General features: G+C 46.4%; 1 protein-coding gene across 3 annotated transcripts in view; it reads left to right on the top strand.

Annotated features, from left to right (window-relative positions):
• The window catches only part of RAD54B (RAD54 homolog B), a 429,314-nt gene that overhangs the window by 142,585 nt on the left and 267,389 nt on the right, over window positions 1-19,340 (top strand). The gene's annotated exons all lie outside the window — the stretch shown is intronic.

Genomic DNA, 19,340 nt, shown 5'->3' with positions numbered 1-19,340 from the left:
AGGATTCTTCTAATCTCTGTGCACTGGGCACCACCATTTTGTTGTGGCCTCTCGCGGCTGCCCGGGGCCTCCAGTAACAGGTGTGCAAACAGCTCTCTTCTTCCACCTGCGCCGTTCTTGGGGCTCTTAGCAGGGGCCCAGATTAATTAGTGGGGGAATACCAGAGAGCCCAACGCATTTGGGGCCTCTGTTTGTCCAGGATTGCTAAGGATGTAGGGTCGTCGGGCAGGAGCCAAGCTAAATGTGTCCTACTGCATAGGTTGCTGGCCACACCCCACCTCATCTTATTGGTTTTGAGTGTGGAGTTGTTGATTTAGACTGTTTCCATTGGTAAATGCCTTGAAAGGTATGTTGCTCCCTACAAGGCACTGACCGACCAGGCCTGACTCAGACTGTTTTTTGCCTCTATTGTTAAAAATGGAAAAAGACGTTTTGTATGATACGTAGAAACAAAATCAAGATGGGTAAGGCATTTATCAGTTACTTTGTTACGTCTTCTAGGGATGCCGGGGCAGGGCTGACTCTTCCCCGCTGTCCAGAAGTGTACATAGCCAGGACGTTGCAATTTCCTGGTTCCTCTTTAAATATTTTTGTCTGCGCTGTGGGCTTGCAGGTATTGTTATCTGCATGGGTCCATGGGGCACAGCTTTTAATAGACTTTTTTCTCAGCCCCTTGTCCTGTGGTGTATTGCATTTATATTGACTCAGGAGGTTAAGAATAAGTTACTTACCTTTGGTAATGATATTTCTAGTAGTTACTCTACCTACCTTTGCCCTCCGCAACATACCCCGCTTCCTGTTCCGAGGAGTAGTGTTTTATATTTAATAAGGTTTCACATGAGCTTTTCTGCACAGAATTTGTCACTTCTGGCAATTTAGTCTGCCTAAAATGGTATAGAAAAAAGGGGGGGCTGACATCAGACTGCTCGGCTGGCACCATTGGTCTTATCTAGAGAGGGTCTGTGTAGGAGGCTGGCCTGGTTTGTAGTGGGTACCTTGGGTCCTTACACCTTATACCTGGTCCAGTTATCCCTTATTAGTGAAGTAGTAGTGTTCTAGCAGCTTAGGCTGATAGAGGTAGCTATAGCAGAGCAGCTTAGGCCGAACCAGGAGACATGCAAAGCTCATGCAATACCACTTATAGTTACACAGTACTTATACACAAATACAGGGAGTGCAGAATTATTAGGCAAATGAGTATTTTGACCACATCATCCTCTTTATGCATGTTGTCTTACTCCAAGCTGTATAGGCTCGAAAGCCTACTACCAATTAAGCATATTAGGTGATGTGCATCTCTGTAATGAGAAGGGGTGTGGTCTAATGACATCAACACCCTATATCAGGTGTGCATAATTATTAGGCAACTTCCTTTCCTTTGGCAAAATGGGTCAAAAGAAGGACTTGACAGGCTCAGAAAAGTCAAAAATAGTGAGATATCTTGCAGAGGGATGCAGCACTCTTAAAATTGCAAAGCTTCTGAAGCGTGATCATCGAACAATCAAGCGTTTCATTCAAAATAGTCAACAGGGTCGCAAGAAGCGTGTGGAAAAACCAAGGCGCAAAATAACTGCCCATGAACTGAGAAAAGTCAAGCGTGCAGCTGCCACGATGCCACTTGCCACCAGTTTGGCCATATTTCAGAGCTGCAACATCACTGGAGTGCCCAAAAGCACAAGGTGTGCAATACTCAGAGACATGGCCAAGGTAAGAAAGGCTGAAAGACGACCACCACTGAACAAGACACACAAGCTGAAACGTCAAGACTGGGCCAAGAAATATCTCAAGACTGATTTGTCTAAGGTTTTATGGACTGATGAAATGAGAGTGAGTCTTGATGGGCCAGATGGATGGGCCCGTGGCTGGATTGGTAAAGGGCAGAGAGCTCCAGTCCGACTCAGACGCCAGCAAGGTGGAGGTGGAGTACTGGTTTGGGCTGGTATCATCAAAGATGAGCTTGTGGGGCCTTTTCGGGTTGAGGATGGAGTCAAGCTCAACTCCCAGTCCTACTGCCAGTTCCTGGAAGACACCTTCTTCAAGCAGTGGTACAGGAAGAAGTCTGCATCCTTCAAGAAAAACATGATTTTCATGCAGGACAATGCTCCATCACACGCGTCCAAGTACTCCACAGCGTGGCTGGCAAGAAAGGGTATAAAAGAAGGAAATCTAATGACATGGCCTCCTTGTTCACCTGATCTGAACCCCATTGAGAACCTGTGGTCCATCATCAAATGTGAGATTTACAAGGAGGGAAAACAGTACACCTCTCTGAACAGTGTCTGGGAGGCTGTGGTTGCTGCTGCACGCAATGTTGATGGTGAACAGATCAAAACACTGACAGAATCCATGGATGGCAGGCTTTTGAGTGTCCTTGCAAAGAAAGGTGGCTATATTGGTCACTGATTTGTTTTTGTTTTGTTTTTGAATGTCAGAAATTTATATTGGTGAATGTTGAGATGTTATATTGGTTTCACTGGTAATAATAAATAATTGAAATGGGTATATATTTTTTTTTGTTAAGTTGCCTAATAATTGTGCACAGTAATAGTCACCTGCACACACAGATATCCCCCTAACATAGCTAAAACTAAAAACAAACTAAAAACTACTTCCAAAAATATTCAGCTTTGATATTAATGAGTTTTTTGGGTTCATTGAGAACATGGTTGTTGTTCAATAATAGAATTAATCCTCAAAAATACAACTTGCCTAATAATTCTGCACTCCCTGTAAAGACAATACTCAGTGTTACCAAAATTAAAGATATTTATTTGGGTGACACAGTACCAAAAATCTTAGAGACAAAAGTCCTTCTGGAGGTAAGTATTATACACAACATATACACTAGACACCGAAATTAGACAAGTAAATAGTCATAGAACAATGCAAACAGTAGGAAATCCTATAGAACGCAATGGGAGAAAATAGTCTAGGGGCAACACAAACCATGTACTAAGAAAGTGGAATGCGAATCACGAATTCCCCTCTAGACAAGTGTAGTGTGTGCAGAATCGCTGGAAGAGTAAGAAGGCAGTAAAGGTAAGTAAATTACCCCACCCCAGAGCCCAGAAAAGCAGGAGTAAAGTACTGCAAGTTTTCCTAGGACACACTGCACCTCGTTTTGGGGATTTTGCAGCAGCCAAACAAGTCTGCAAAAACAAACTGCTGGATTATTGGACCTGAAGACCTGCAAAAGAAGGGGGACCAAGTCCAGAAGTTGAAAGAAGTTCCAGGAAGGACAGAAGCCCCCTGCCAACACAGAAGAGGGTGCAAAAGAAGAGTTCCCGGTTTAGTCGAAGGCTGCAGAAATGCACCCTAGGAAGATGCCAGCGTGTTCCTGCGTGATGCAAAAGATGTCCCACGGCGTGCAGACGAGATTTCGTGTTGGAAGTCGCCAACAAGCTTTGGCTACGACAAAAGTGTGTTTTGCGTCAAAATGGCGCTGGATGGACCCAGGAGGGACCTGGGGGCCTCAACTCTGTGTGAGGAGGAAGAGGGGGCTCTCAGCACTTTAGAGAGCCTTCAGGATGCCAGCCAGCACCCCCGGAGCCGCAGGACCGGGGTTCAAAGGAGGTGTAAAATGCAGTTGATGCAGCACAACAAAAGAAGGTCCCACGCCACCGGAAAACAACTCAGCGAGTTGAGCGTCGCAGGATGGAGTGCTGGGGTCCTGGGCCAGGCTGTGCATGAAGGAATTTTCCAAAGAGTGCACAGAGGCCTCAGGAGGCGAAGAAGAGCAATACACAGGGGTACCGTCACTCTTTGGGAAAGCAAGGTCTTACCTCCTCCAAATTGCATCAGCAGGACCTCAGGACAGTCAATGTCAATGATGTCCACCCTCTGTCTTTAGGAGCATGATCGTCTCTGTGAGAGGAGTCCCAGGGTACCAGTCGTCGTCTTAGAAGGTGCCTGCTTGTCACTCCATGGGAGATTTCTTCAGTCCTCCTGGTGCAGGATGAAGACAGGAGGTCCCCAGAGCGTGCACACTGTGGAAACTGGTACAGTTGCTGACTTGGAGCTGATGTGGCTGAAGAAAGGTGACTCTTGTAGACACTTTGTTGCAGTTACAGCGTTTCTTGGAGCAGGCTGTGGTTGATCCGAGGTCAGAAGAGTCTGAAGTTGTTGCAGAGGATTCCTGAAGGAAACTTGTAAGCAGAATCTGAAGAGAACCCACAGGAGAGACCCTAAATAGCCCTGAGAGGGTGATTGGCTACTTTATCAGGTATGGACCTATCAGGAGGGGTCTCTGACGTCACCTGCTGGCACTGGCCACTCGGAGCCCTCCAGAGTGCCCCCACACCTTGCAAAGCAAGATGGCTGAAGTCTGGGACACACTGGAGGAGCTCTGGGCACCACCCCTGGGCTGATGATGGACAGGGGAGTGGTCACTCCCCTTTCCTTTGTCCAGTTGCGTGCCAGAGCAGGGAAGAAAGGGTCCCTGAACCGGTGTAGACTGGTTTATGCAAGGAGGGCCCTTCAAAGCATTTCCAGAGGCTGGGGGAGGCTACCCCTCCCTAGCCTGTAACACTTAGTTCCAGAGGGATAGGGTGTAACACCCTGCTCTCAGAGGAAATACTTTGTTCTGCCTTCAGACAGGAGGGCAGAACCCTGTCTGTGAGGTGGCAGCAGCTGTAGCTGCAGTGCAAGCCTCAGAGAGCTGGTTTGGCAGTACTGGGGGTCCATGGTGGATGGAATTGGCTCCCCAATACCAGATTTGGAATGGAGGGATAATTCCATGATCTTAGACATGTTACATGGCAGTGCACTCGTGTAATGACCTCCCCACACTCACAAAGTCCAGGGAAATGGCCCTGAACTATGTGGGGGCACCTTTGCTAGTGCAAGGGTGCCCTCACACTTAGTAACTTTGAACCTAACCTTCAGCAAGTGAAGGTTAGACATATAGGTGACTTATAAGTTACTTAGGTGCAGTGAAAATGGCTGTGAAATAGTGTGTGCACTATTTCACGCAGGCTACAGTGGCAGTCCTGTGTAAGATTTGTCTGAGCTCCCTATGGATGGCAAAATAAATGCTGCAGCTCATATGGATCTCCTGGAACCCCAATGCCCTGGGTACTTGGTACCATATACTAGGGACTTATTAGGGGGGGGTCAGGTATGCCAATTGAAATTGGTAAATTAAGTCACTGGCCTACAGTGACAAATTTAAAAGCAGAGAGAGCATAAACACTGAGGTTCTGGTTAGTAGAGCCTCAGTGACAGAGTTAGGCACTACACAAGCATACACATTACACTGACCAGCAGGATCCCAGTGAGACAGGCAAAAACATACTGACATACATGTGAAAAATGGGGGTAACATGCCAAGGAAGATGGTACTTTCCTACAGTCTGCCATCTCATTGGAGTTGTAGCACCATCTACCGGAAGGAAGAAAGCTGTTTCTGTGTTTTCGGATCTGGTCTGGCACATGTGGAGATTCATGAGAGTGCGGATTCCGCATGTTGAGTATCCACTAGAAAGATCATTAGTGAAAGTAAGTAATTACACCATTAAGAGTATTGATTGGTGAAACTTATGGAGTTGCAGAACTTACATGGCTTTTCCTCAGCCAGTGATAAACTGAGCAGGGGGTTCCTTGGGATAGTTGATTAGTCCTTTTTAAGAATTAACTCTTTGACTCTGCATCTTTGTTTTCCTTGAACTTAACATCAGTAGCGGGGCAGGGGACATGGCTTGATGCCGTAAGATGGCGGGCGGACTCTGAATGAGCTCCTGCCGCCTGACTACTGATCCGGTGACCCCTGCTGCCGCCCGACGGCAGAGTCCAACGAGCGCGGTGAAGCGGAGTGGCCCAGAGGTGTGGAGCACCTGAAAAACCCAGAAAGAGAAGAACTGCTTCCCCCGAACATCCACGCCCACCGCGATGCACTGACTGGCTGCTGTGCCGCGGTGAGGGTAGACTGGGCCTGGGCACAGCGTGTGAGCCTGCAGTGCGGTGAGGAGCGGAGGCTGAGGGGGTGGCTAGAGTAGAGGTGAGCGCCCCCCCACCGTCCAGCTCTCTCATGCTGCTTCTTTCTCCTCCTCATGGGCCCCACTGTCGGACAGCAACGCAGAGGGACCCTGACTGGAGGAGGGGTGCCGAGTGGCGAGGCATACCTGATGTACTCTGAGCACTGACCAGCTGCACGGGAAGGAGACGAAGGGTGCGCACAACCGCAGTTGAGCAAGGTTGACTGCAGGAGGAATGAAGTTGGGAGGGGGGGGCTCGGCCCGACTCTCACAAGCGCACAGGGGATGGAGGTGCGTGACATTTGACCAGAGCCATGATTTGGGGGGGTGCGGAGGAATACCTGAGTGGGGAGAGGACAATTGCTGGACGCCCCACCCTCCCCCCCATGATACTCCCACCCCACCACTCGCCTCCAGATGGGGAAAGTTGCCTGACATACGGCCTCTGATCCAACTGGACATTGCGTAATTACCGCACCTGGCCATTTGGGTGCTACTGATTGTAGATAATTGTGTGCTGGCTGGCCATGAGAGGGACCACTATGGGTAGAAGAGGAGGATCTAGTGGTGGGATGCCGTACCGCTGTCGCTCCAGAGACGCAGAGCCAATAGACAGCCCAGGCTCCCACCAACCATGAGGACAAGCTGGACAAAATCCTGGAAGCCATTGAGACCACAGGTCAAGACCTATGTAACAGAGTGGATGCGGTGGTGATAGAGGTCACTTCACTCCACGCAGATAAAAAAAAAATGTCTGCAAGGGTGACAAGTGCCAAGAGTGATCTCAGCGACTTGCGACGATCACTGGCAAACATGGAAGAGACGGTCATGTTTCTCACAGACCAGGTTAGAGAACTGGAATGCAGAGCAGAGGATTCAGAATGCTGGTCCAGGTGGAATAACGTGTGGTGGGGTTCCCGGAGGGGGCGGAAGGGTCGGACGCCATCCGATTCTTCGAATCCTGGCTGGCACAAAGTGTGGGGAAGGAGTCCTTATCCTTGCATAACATCGTAGTATGTGCACACAGAGTGCCTGCTTGCAAACCACCAGCTGAAACGCCACCCCGACCAGTATTAATTTGCCTACTCAACTACAGAGACAGAGAAACAATACTGAGGAAACTGCGCTTGGAGATGCCACTCCAGTATGAAAAATCCTGGGTCTACTTGTTTCCGAACTTGTCACAGTGTCCTTTCCTCGGGATCTGCCTGCCGCCGAACAACAGGCCCACCTTCCGGCATCACCAACTCAGAAAGCTATTATAGCACAGAGTTATGGTGAAGCCAGTCAGGGGGAAGGGAATTAGGGTAGGGAACAGCCGGGAGAGAGATCTAAAAAGGAAAAATGGTTAAGCATGTATGTATATACTTGTTCATAACAGCATTAACATTCAATTATACATTTAGACAAAGGTGTCTCCATGAATGCAAGTGTTGAGACCCTTAAGGAATGAACAAAGGCGTCTCAGCGTGTGCAAAAGTTGAGACCCTCATGGAATAGACAAAGGCGTCTCCGTGAATGCAAGAGTTGAGACCCTTATGGAATAGACAAAGGCGTCTCCGTGTGTGCAAGAGTTGAGACCCTTATGGAATAAACAAAGGCGTCTCCGTGAATGCAAGAGTTGAGACCCTTATGGAATAGACAAAGGCGTCTCTGTGTGTGCAAGAGTTGAGACCCTTATGGAATAAACAAAGGTGTCTCTGTGGGTGCAAGAGTTGGTAGAATCATGATACTTCAGGATGTCATGAGCCTTAGACAAAACTGGGCGTGGCCCTTATCTGAATCATAGAACAATTAGTAAAATCATGATACTTCAGGATGTCGTGAGCATTAAACAAAACTGGGCGTGGCCATTCTCTGAATCATGGAACAAGAACAATTAGTAAAATCATGATACTTCAGGATGTCGTGAGCATTAAACAAAACTGGGCGTGGCCATTCTCTGAATCATGGAACAAGAACAATTGGTAAAATCATGATACTTCAGGATGTCGTGAGCATTAGACAAAACTGGGCGTGGCCCTTCTCTGAATCATGGAACAAGAACGAACTGAGACCTCTGAAACTTGAGAAGGCAAGAGCTTGGACCTTGGACATACTCTAAACATCAATCATGCAACTACTATGCATTCATAACATAAAACGTTTGGTCTCAGTCTACAAATTCGCAAAGACTTAAATATGTATCTCACATATCATCAAAGGCTTAAATATGTCTCTCACATATTTTGCTTCCAAAAACAATGAAACTATGATTTGCTTATCTTTGAGATGGTTTCAAAATTGCCACCTAGGCCTGAAAGTTTTACTCATGTAAACTGAAGCGCCTTGATTATTGGACCAAGGGCGCTTTACTCATATGAAATGAAGCACTTTGCTGTGCGAAGGGTGCTTTACTTCCAATGAACTGAAGCGCTTTGAATGTCGTGCCAAGTGCGCTTTACTCCTGTCAACTGAAGCACTTTGAATACCATGCCAAGTGCGCTTTACTCCTGTGAACTGAAGCGATTTAAATGTCGTGCCAAGGGCGCTTTACTCTTGTGAACTGAAGCGCTTTGAATGCTGTGCCAAGGGTGCTTTATTCCTGTGAACTTCAAAATAGTGAGCAACGTTCTTGGGTGTGGCTGGGCTTTATAGGCCTGCCACACCCCAAGATGGCTGCTGCTTCTAAAAACATAGGAATTGTAGTCCCTTCATGGAATAGCACTGATAAGTGCATCTTGTCCACCAATGACCTGAACCTGCAGCTCTATGAGCTTTGCCAAAGGGCAGACGACGTTGATGGCCACCTTTGGAGCAAGAGGGGATGACAAGTGGTGCGCAGAAAGCTCTGCAGAGCTGCGCAGCAGAGTTTCGGGCTTGACCTGGACCGCGCATGATTCTATTCCTGACAGGACTACACAACCGCAGTTCAGTGTCAAGGGACCTCCTTCGTGGGGGTTAAGAAACGCCAACGCCAAGTCGGCCTCACATACTCCTTACTGTTTCCAGTTGGACTCAAGATAATAGCTAATGGTGTCAGCTTATTCTTCACTGAACCCACGGACGTCTGGGACTGGATAGAGCAAAGTAGGTATGAGGCATCTGTGGAGACGTCACCGAATATGCCCCCTGATCGAATCCAAAGGAAAAAGCGAAGTAGAACAGCTCCGCGACTGGAGCAGAGGCAAGCGCTATCAGCTGCAAACAGCATTGTGGCATGATGGACAGGCCACTCCGCAGCTCAATAACAAGCGTCAAACTGACTACAAAGCCTCTGTCAGTGAGACCCTCTCGGAAGGCCTGCCCGGGGTAACACTACAGACGGCAGAAATGCTAATATAGAAGAGAGCTTGTAATCAGTGCAAAGGGTGCTTTGGCCAACCCCTGGTCCGTCGGACTACTGACTAATGTAATTAAGTGATTGAAGGAGGATATAGCATTTAGTAATATATCATGTTTTATGAGTCAGGCGGCGCATGTGAAATGAGTAACGAGCAAATGAACTAGCCAGCCCCCCCACCTTAATCGTGGGTGCCCGCATGTGACGCGTAGGGCAAAATGGAGGCACCACTGTCTGGGATTGTGTTTATGGTTTGGGTGTACCCCTATGTTCAGGGCCGCCCTGGGATGGCAGTTTTAGGTGTTCGTTCAATCTATAACCAAGTTCAAGGAAGACACACAGCAAGTGCAGACATAGGTCTCGTCCAGCCGCAGGTAACGGTTAACTCCCCTGTTACGCTCTCTATAACTGTGATTAAATGGCAGAAATTAAAATAATGACTTGGAATGTCCAGGGTCTGGGTACCACCCATAAAATACATGTGTTGCAACAGTATATAAGGCGCCGTGGGGTGCAAATAGCACTGCTGCAGTAGACACTTATAGCTGGGGACTAAGAGGTAAGGCTAAGGCAGGGATGGCGATGACAATGCTATTGCACCACATATTCAGGGCTTGGGTGCAGAGCTATGGTGTGGGTCTTTGCGCTGGTCCCGTTTCAATCCACTGACGCAGACATAGACCCAGATGGCCAGTATGTCTTTGTGGAGGGATTGCTGGATGGTAAGCCCGTGTTACTGGGAAGTGTTCATGCCCCTAACGTCCACCAAGCAGCATTCTTTGCACGCCTGTCGGTTGTGTTAGTTAAATGGGCACATCTTCCATGGCTGGTGGGTGGGGATTTTAACAGTATATTAAACATAGATGGTAATCGTTCACATCCCCCACTGCCAATGTCACCGGTGGTATCGGCAGCAGCGCAGTTTTGTCAGTGGACGTAGCAGTGTGCTGCACGACTGCTGGCGAAAACTACACCCGGACGCAAAATAATTTTCTCACTATTCAGTACCACATGACATACATGCCAGGTTAGATTATATTTTAAGTCACACCTCCCTACAGTTACTGGTTACTGCAGCACAATACCTTGGGAAAACCTTCTTTAATCATAGTCCATTAGTGCCCAACTTCCAATGGGGGCAGCCGCGGCTGCCAGTTCCCACATGGCGACTACAGCTGGTAGCCCTGGAAACCAAGAGTTTCAGGAAAGCAGACAAAACACTCTAAAACCATACCTAAATGACAACTGGAATACAGCAACCTTGCACATGGTAGAATGGGAGGTGCTGAAGGCAGTGCTGAGAGGACACTGCATTCGCAAAACAGTGGGGGTTCGAGCAACGATACACAGAGAGTTAGTAAGTATAGAGACTAAACTCTGGGAGCTAGAATTGCAGTCACAGGACACCCTGGAAGGAAGGAACCTACTGATTGCAGCCACAGAAACTCATGCCTGTCTACTAGAAAAACTCCCCTGTCTTGACTTTAAGGCGTATCAGGCGAAGATGCATGCTGAGGGAGACAAATCAAGGCACCTACTGGCCTGGATGCTGCATAGCTCGGCCCCCCACCACAGAACACAGCAATCAGACTTTCTTCACACGCTTGCTCACCACTCAAGTAGGCGTACATGATGTTTTCACTGCATACTACCAGGACCTATACAATCCCCCACTAATAAACAGAGCCCAGGAGATACAGGACTTTTTACAGGGAGTGACACTACCAGGACTACGACCTGCTAACGCAGAGGCTCTAAATGCACCTTTAACATCCCAGGACATAAGCGGGGCTGTGCAGGCACCCGCCACCGGGAAGACCGGGGATAGATGGATACCCCATTGAATTATGTGAAGCCTATTTACCATTACTAGCACCTAAACTACTGGAGGTGTACCAGAAGGTGCTGCAAGAGGGTAGACTCCCCCAGACACAAAGAGAATCCTTGATTATATCTCTTCCTAAGCCGGGGAAAGACCCACAGAAACTGGCCTCTTACCGCCCCCTGTCAATGCTTGGGTCAGACTATTAAATACTGAGTAAACTCATAGCCTCTCTGTTATTAATCCCCGACTAATACACATAGACCAGAAACGATTTGTCCCTGGTAGATTCACAACACTGAACATACGTAGTTTCAAATCATGGAACAGGCCCGAAACAATGGCCATATGCGAAATGTTTAGTGTTGGACCTTTAAAAAAGTGGTTGATACAGTGGACTGGAGCTACCTGTTCTCCAACATAACTGACTTCAGCATAACTGGGCGCCTGTATAGCCGTATGCAACTTTTATATGTGAACCCCACGAATCGTGTAAAAGTGGGACAGTGCATCTCCTCCTCTATTCCAGTGATGAGGGGGACACGTAAAGGCTGCCCTCTGTCTCCACTATTGTTTGCCCTGGCTATGGAGCCCCTAGCCCAGAAGCTTCAACAACAGGGTGCAGAGTGGGGGATTCCGCTGGGCGGAACCACGCATGTAATCTCTTTGTATGCGAATGACATACTAATTTACATCCGGGATATAAGGCAAGATGTAAATGCTCTAACTAAGATATTAACTGACTTCAGGACAACATCGGGCCTAGGGGTCAACTGGTCCAAGTCATGCCTGTTTCCTTTGCATCCCTTCTGCCCTCTACAAAATTTCCAAACGGGAACTCGAGATATACGCTTGGAGACTACCACCATTCAGTATCTAGGCATAAACATCTACCACACTATGCAGGATCCGCTAGATGGATATCTTACAAGAGCTATTACACCCATATGCTCGCAGATGTCCTTCTGGAGCACATTATCACTCACAGTTCAAGGCAGGATTACGCTGTCTAAAATGGTTGTGCTGCCGCGCCTGTTGTTTTCTTTTTCATAATCATCCTATAGTTCTACCCAGGAGGGTGTTCCGCATGCTGCAAGCAGTGTTGGTGGGGCTTTCTCTGAAACAAAGGCAGATGTTGAGTGGCACTCCGTAAGCTGCAACTCCTGGTCGAGAAAGGGGGGGTTGGGAGCCCCTACGTTTGGGCAGTACTACTTGGCAGCACAACTGCAATGGCCAGCATATTGGTTGGCGGGGAGACTGTTAAATGAGCTGGGACAGTGTACTAGAGGTCTGGGAAACTCCTCCCATCTGCTACACCGTCTTCGCAGTGTGCTGCTGTAAGTAGCACATGTAAGTTATAGACGAAGACTTAAAATAATGCCTGCACTACAGCTGTATTCCTCCAAAAGTAAACTTGTGGCGTTTAGGTCCTTCAGGACAACGGTAGGCCAGGCGGGAAGACAACACTGGGAAGTGGCAGGGATACACTCAGTGGGAGCATTATTCTATGATAAGGTACATAAGTCTTTTGATCACCTGCATAGAGAGGAGGGACTCCCGAGAGGATATTTCATAGCACACCGTAGGGTAACTGCCATACTGGCTGAGCAGTGGTGCATAACAGACACGGAACCGGATCCTCACCTGTTAGTGTATGCACTCCACGTCATGGGCAGTGGGAAGAACCTAATCACTTGGCTCAACCAGGCACTAGCACACACGACCAGAGAACCCCTATAAATGCTGCATAAGAAATGGGAACAAGATGTGGGGAGGGAGTTCCGGGATAAAAAATGGGACAGTGTGCTGATATTTCACAAAAAAGTGTCCAGAAACGCTAAATTTCAATACATACAGTACAATATATTACACAGGGCCTACCTAACACCGGACACTCTAAATAGCATGTTTGAGACTTCATTAGCATGCCCTTGTTGTCATGATCCAGTTGCCAATGTGCTCCACATGTTCTGGTCCTGTCCGGAATTGGTCTGTTTCTTGCAGCAAATAATGGAGGTCATCACAGAGTTAACCAAACGTACAGACCTCTGTAAGGCAGCAAGCGCCCTGTTGGGCCTCTTTCACCGCTCCAAGCGAGCAATTGTAACAAAAAGCTTCATTGACCTGGTGCTCATTATAGGCAGAAGAGCTATTGCCATGGTTTGGAAATCATCCACACTCCTGACACTCTCCCACTGGGTTGCTGCCTTGTTAAAATGGGGCAGAGCAGACAAGACTGCACTTAGGCAGGAGGAGTCCAGAGGGTTACGTAGGGTTCCAGTTGCAAGTGGCTGGGGCAGGTCTATGCAGGAGCTGCATGAGTACTGAGAACCTATTGTGCCTTAGGGGAGATGCCTGTATAACCGAGGGTATGGATACAGAGTCCTGATTGGTAAAGGTACTGGCCCCCTCCCTCCCTCTCCCCTCCCTGGCATCCACATCCCAGGACTGCATATTGACTCCTCATATTGGGGACTGTGGAAGGTGGACGCCACACTATCATGGACTGTAAAAGGTAGAGAATCAGAGACTCGGGGACACCGTGGAGGCGTAGATCTACCACCATACCATCTTAACAATATACAGAGATTGCTGCAGGATAGTCAGCTTCACCTTCCTTAAGGAATGTAATGTGCCCGTTTGTAATTCTACTGCCACTCCTGTCTCAACACAACAGCATATGTGTAATGCTGCCCTGAGCACTGTTATAATCATTATCAGATGTATACAGTAATATGAATGTTCTGTATGTCTAATTTCGAAATTAATAAACATGGTTTAAAACTAAACATCAATAGTTGGGCTGGTTCACCCTCATCCATTGTCATCTTATTTAATATTCGTCTACCCTGGAATCTGATGAAAGAATCCCTCGTTTACTAGAATTAGGAACACTCGTCAATACTGCCTCAGCATACAGGGCACTTGTTACTGGCCGGTGATTGTAAATGCCACCATGTTTCTGTGTGACTATTAGCTAGATTTTGGCATTGAAATGAATGAATCGTGGTTCATTCCATAGGTTAAACCTGGCTCAGCAGAATCAAATACTGTAAGTAATTCGGTACTTCTGTTATTAGAACAGCGTAACCGGATAAAGGCTGTTTGCAGGGGCACGCCCACATACACAAGTTGTGGGCTGAACACCAAACCAAGACGTGTTTATGCATGGGTTAGAGGTCCAGTCTGTGACCAGTGTGTCTTCTATGAACTTCAGGAGAGGCGAAAAAAGTGATCATTTCTTTAAAACGGTTTTTGCCCCAGCTGGTGGTGGGTTAGTTAAATGGCCTATATTGAGTGTGGTATAATGATCCTTTGTGTTATGCTTTGTGTGTATGTTTTGCCTTTTTCGAAACCTTGACATCCTCCAGATTAGAGCTGGCAAATGTTGATTGACCTGGTATTCATATTTTTGGTCCTGTGCTCGCAAGAATTGATAGTAAAATGAACAAGTCTTCCACTAACTCTGTTATCTGAGAGGGCTGTGGGATGCCCTAAGGTGGTCTGACTTAAGATAATGGAGTGAACCCTTCTGAGACACAAATCAAAACTTAAGATGGTCAAAACAGAGAAAATTATTTTTCAGTCACAGGTTATGAAAGACATTACTTGCAATTAACGGGTTGGGGAAGTTGAGGCACCTGGAATTAAACAAAACTGGATCTGCTTAGGAAGACTAGGTCAAAAATGTTATGAGCATGGAAACAGTGTGAGGAGACTGCTGCTTACAAATATCTAGGAGTGGTAAGAAGTCCAAATTAGAAGGTATATATCCAGCCAAATACCCTGGGCCGAATAAAGAGATCTCTTCCAGTTGCACACCCCGTCATTGTTCATTGCCCTGGTTTGAGCGGGTGTGGTTTTTAAGATGTCAGTGCTGCGTAGATTCTGTACCTCTTTCCAGCTCTGCCTTCTTGTGTCACCAGGCAGCCCCCAGAAAGAGCCAGCGGTTTTGCACGGATTGCATTGGCTGCGGGAAGAACCCAGACAAAGGGTATGCCCCACTGCGATGCCTACGAGAGTGGAAGCTATGAGGATCCCAGACATCACTGCTTTTACCAGGCTTCCTAATTGCATTACTTTTTGGACAGGTCGAACGGGAACACTTAGAAGCGTCTCTCTTTTCGTTAAAATATTTAGAATATTTTAAACATTATCACCTGTAGACGGGATTTAGCATTTGTGATTCAGAGATCGTCCAATGGGATTTGTTGAACGATGTGTACGTTGTTATATTTTTATTGATGAGCAAAAACAAATTGGTATAGGACAGACTGAGCCTTTCCATGTGGATTGCCTTACTTTTAGTTATGGAAAGTGACACTAATAAACGTGAAAGGTTTGTTCCTTTTTTTGCGATGTATTTGAAGTAATATTTGACTATTATTCCGGTTTCTATGTTTTGTATTTTTTTTTTTTTTATAAACAAAGCTCTGACAGAAACTTTTAGACTTCTCGGCGCACTCAAGCGCACAGCAAAGGGTGAGAGCCAGACACGTCAGTGCCAGGAAACCGTCCCGGATGAGTTGTGAGCTGTACAATATGCGTAACATATTTGGCAGAACACTGCCAACCCAAGAGCACATACCTTGCTGAGCCAGCTGAACATCCTTGTCAGACAACAGCACACCCGGAAAATTCTGCACCAAGCCATGTAGATGGCTAAGCATTGCTTTCCCAAAAGTACACGGAAGGATGTTTAATATGTCTTACAACACTGAGGGCATGGCAGCACCTGCCAACATCAGAACCCTCTGAGCATTCTGTAAATAATGTTCTAATGTAAGCACAAACCCAACATACACCCCATCTCTCAAACAATCGTACCTCACAGAACCATCAGACCAGCAATACAACACCAACAGTACGAAACACATTGCTGTCCCAACAACAGATGCTTCACAAAGGGCGATCGCTAGCCATTCACCTTTGTGAAATAAGAGTAACATTAAAGTTCTTGTGTGCTCTGGAAGTTGTAGAATCTCTCTCTGAGCTGCTGATAATATTCTTAATTTGTGATGTTTCAGCCTCCATTTGTTGTTGAACTTCATATAGTTTACAAACACATGAACAACGCACCACACCTATCTTTGTTTACCACTTAATAACATGAGACGATGTAAACAGTATTCTCCATCAGTGCACCTATCCTACCAGTCTTGGCTGACAAAAACATAAACTGTTCTACCTTGTGATTCGTGAGGTGCTGCGTCGAATGAAAATGCCTGGTCATTGGGGTGTGGGGGTGTTCACACCAAAAACTCCATCAAACATGCGTGTTCTACGATTGGAAGCAACTTCGTGTTAAGCCTAGTTAGAGTCTGCCAATACGATCAGTAATGCTTGCCTTGGTGAGAAGGATTGCAATCTGCTCTCACACCTTGAGGATGCATCTCTCATTTCAAGATCTACACGGCAAGAAGAAAATAGTATAGATCCAATTTTTTAAAGAAAGTAATTGATTCTGATATTTTAGTCAAATGGTTGGCTGAGTGCCAGCCTCCTGTATAGTGTGTGATGCTATACTGTATGAGCGCAGTGTGATTTAACATGTAATGCAAGGCAGGAACCGTTGGATCTTAGGTTTCCATCCTCATCATACACCACCCGGCACACTGCTTGGGTACAGATGTCGCTCTCAGTATCAGGTTCATCATCTGAATGTCTTTTCAGTGGATAAGCAGAACTAACCTTGTTCTTATTCCCAGTCGTCCCAAAGTATATTTGGGTTATTCCAGAAGTCCGTCCATTGGCAATTCAGGAACTTTCCGCAGCCACTCATCTCATGCTAGATGAGGACTTCAAATTGGTAAGCACAATAATGCATGTTGAAGTGTCAGCAGTATTATATTGTATGGATGTGTGTGTGTATATATATGTATGTGTGTGTATATGTATGTATATATATATATATATATATATATAGAGATATATATATATGTGTGTGTGTGTGTGTATATATTTATATATGTATATATATATATGTATATAAAAACAAACAGTTGCAAGCAGCTTCACCACCGCACTCCAGGAGGAAATTATTTATTTTTATTGCAGTCAGGATTAAATCACCATCCTTCACCACTGACGCGTTTCGACCTACTGGTCTTGATCACAGTTAAGGCAAGCATTACTGATTGTATTGAGAGACTCTAACTAGGCTTAGCACGAAGTTGCTTCCAATCGTAGAACACGCATGTTTGATGGAGTTTTTGGTGTGAACACCCCCACACCCCAATGACCAGGCATTTTCATTCGACGCAGCACCTCACGAATCACAAGGTAGAATAGTTTATGTTTTTGTCAGCAAAGACTGGTATGATAGGTGCACTGATGGAGAATACTGTTTACATTACATTACATTATTGTAGACACCACTTCACCTCAGTTTGGGCCCAGCCATTTGTAAATCAGTCTTGACCCTGCTCCAGTAGGAACAGTCAGGCTCCAACTGCCAGACCAGGTCCTCCCTAAACTGGAAGACAAGCAATCCAAGATCAGCTTCTCCCTTCTCAGGGCTCATCAACTGGGGATAGCTTGGTTCTAGGGGACCAGTGTGCAGGGGACCCATATCTGGGCATACCATCCCATCCCATCTAGGGCGTCTCACTGAAGTATACAAAAGTGACGGATGGGATGCTTGAATTAATCTCACCACTGGTAATTACTTAGGTCCGCATCCCAATCTATTGATATTTTACATGCTTAAATTAATGAAAACATGAAGAAGAATTTTCCCTTAACTAGGCAAACACACAACCCGGAAAGCTCAGTGGTACTAACAGACTCTCTATGAGGCTTACAACGCGTCTAATCAGTAAACTTCAAGTAATTCAGAATGCCACCATCAGGCAAGTTCTGACCCTGAGCAGATGTGACCACCTCCCCTGCCCCGAACCGCTCTGCAATGACCTGTTGCTAAAAGAGCATCTCTCAAATCGATTCACTCACAATATTTCAGAATTAATTCTCTGCACCCAACGGAGGAGAAGGAAGGCTGTGCTGCTAATCATCTCTTCTTTCAGAAGAAACTGTATAGGTGGGAGATCTTTCTCTGTACAAACTTACAACCTATACAAAACTCTTCACAAAACACGTTTTGTGAAAAGGTCAAGTTCCTATTGTTTTTCTGAATTCTAGAGATGGTTGATCTCTAGAATTCAGAAAAACAATAGGAACTTGATCTTTTCACAAAACGTGACTCAACCTCCAAAAGGCAGTGATCAATCTTTGTCTGACGTATTAAAATAATTCTAGATGCTTTATCAAACTCCTAGTGAGTTAAGTCCACAGCGCCATAAACGTATTGACAGCACCTGATTCATTATCAGCAACTGTGTGTCCCAGTAGTGCGTTCTAAGAACGGATTACAGAGTTGAAATCAATGGCCTGGTCTGTGCATACCAAAGTCCATGTATAGATGGGAAGTATCCGCATGCGTCTATGACTCGCGCTCCGCAGCGCCCAATATTGTGCTCTGTTGAAGCCCTATCCAAATACACTTCTGCCCGGCCTCCGCACCTGGTACATACTCTGCACCAAAATCTTCAACATACACAAATGAGGGCTAATCCCAAACGGATGCCTCCTGCAGCACTCCGTACTTGCAAATTGGCTGGGACTCAGCTGATGCCTTTAGGCTTAGGGTAGCCATCTCTCCGCCCAACCCCCTCCCCCCAAACAATATGTCCCTGCTATGATAGGTCAAAATGGGCTTGTTTCAGCTGTTGCCGTTTTTTTGTTTGCTCTTTATGTTAAACTTTTCAGTAGCCTTCCACCTCTTCTCTGTTTGCGACTAAAGTGATTTCTACCCGCGTTGTATACACGTATTTACCTGCTGCCCTGTGATTCTTTGATGCCCTTCCTCCTAACAGTCAAGCGCTACTATTGCTACCCTGTACAGCTCTCTGAAACCCATCCATTACTCTCAGCGCTATATAACCCAATGTATAATTAGATAAAACTAGCATAGCAATATTGAGTTCACACCACACCCTTATTGTGCACGGTTGCCAACCAGTAATAAATGCAGACGCCTTTCCTATTTCAAGCCGTTCCAGCCTCTTAATTCGTGCTCTCTGTTCTCTGGTATGTGGGTATGTTTTGTTCGCTTCTAGGATGACAGTAAAGCCCATTCAGCCCGGAGGAGCGGCCAGCCTATACTGGTGTGATGTATTATGCGTGTGCTGCGGAAGCCGCTCGTATCCTAAAGGCAGTGATGAAA

Source organism: Pleurodeles waltl, chromosome 2_2, assembly GCF_031143425.1.
Source record: "Pleurodeles waltl isolate 20211129_DDA chromosome 2_2, aPleWal1.hap1.20221129, whole genome shotgun sequence".
Lineage (NCBI taxonomy): Eukaryota > Metazoa > Chordata > Amphibia > Caudata > Salamandridae > Pleurodeles > Pleurodeles waltl.
The sequence above is the reverse complement of the archived record's forward strand: the minus strand, read 5'-3'. Positions and strand labels throughout refer to the sequence as shown.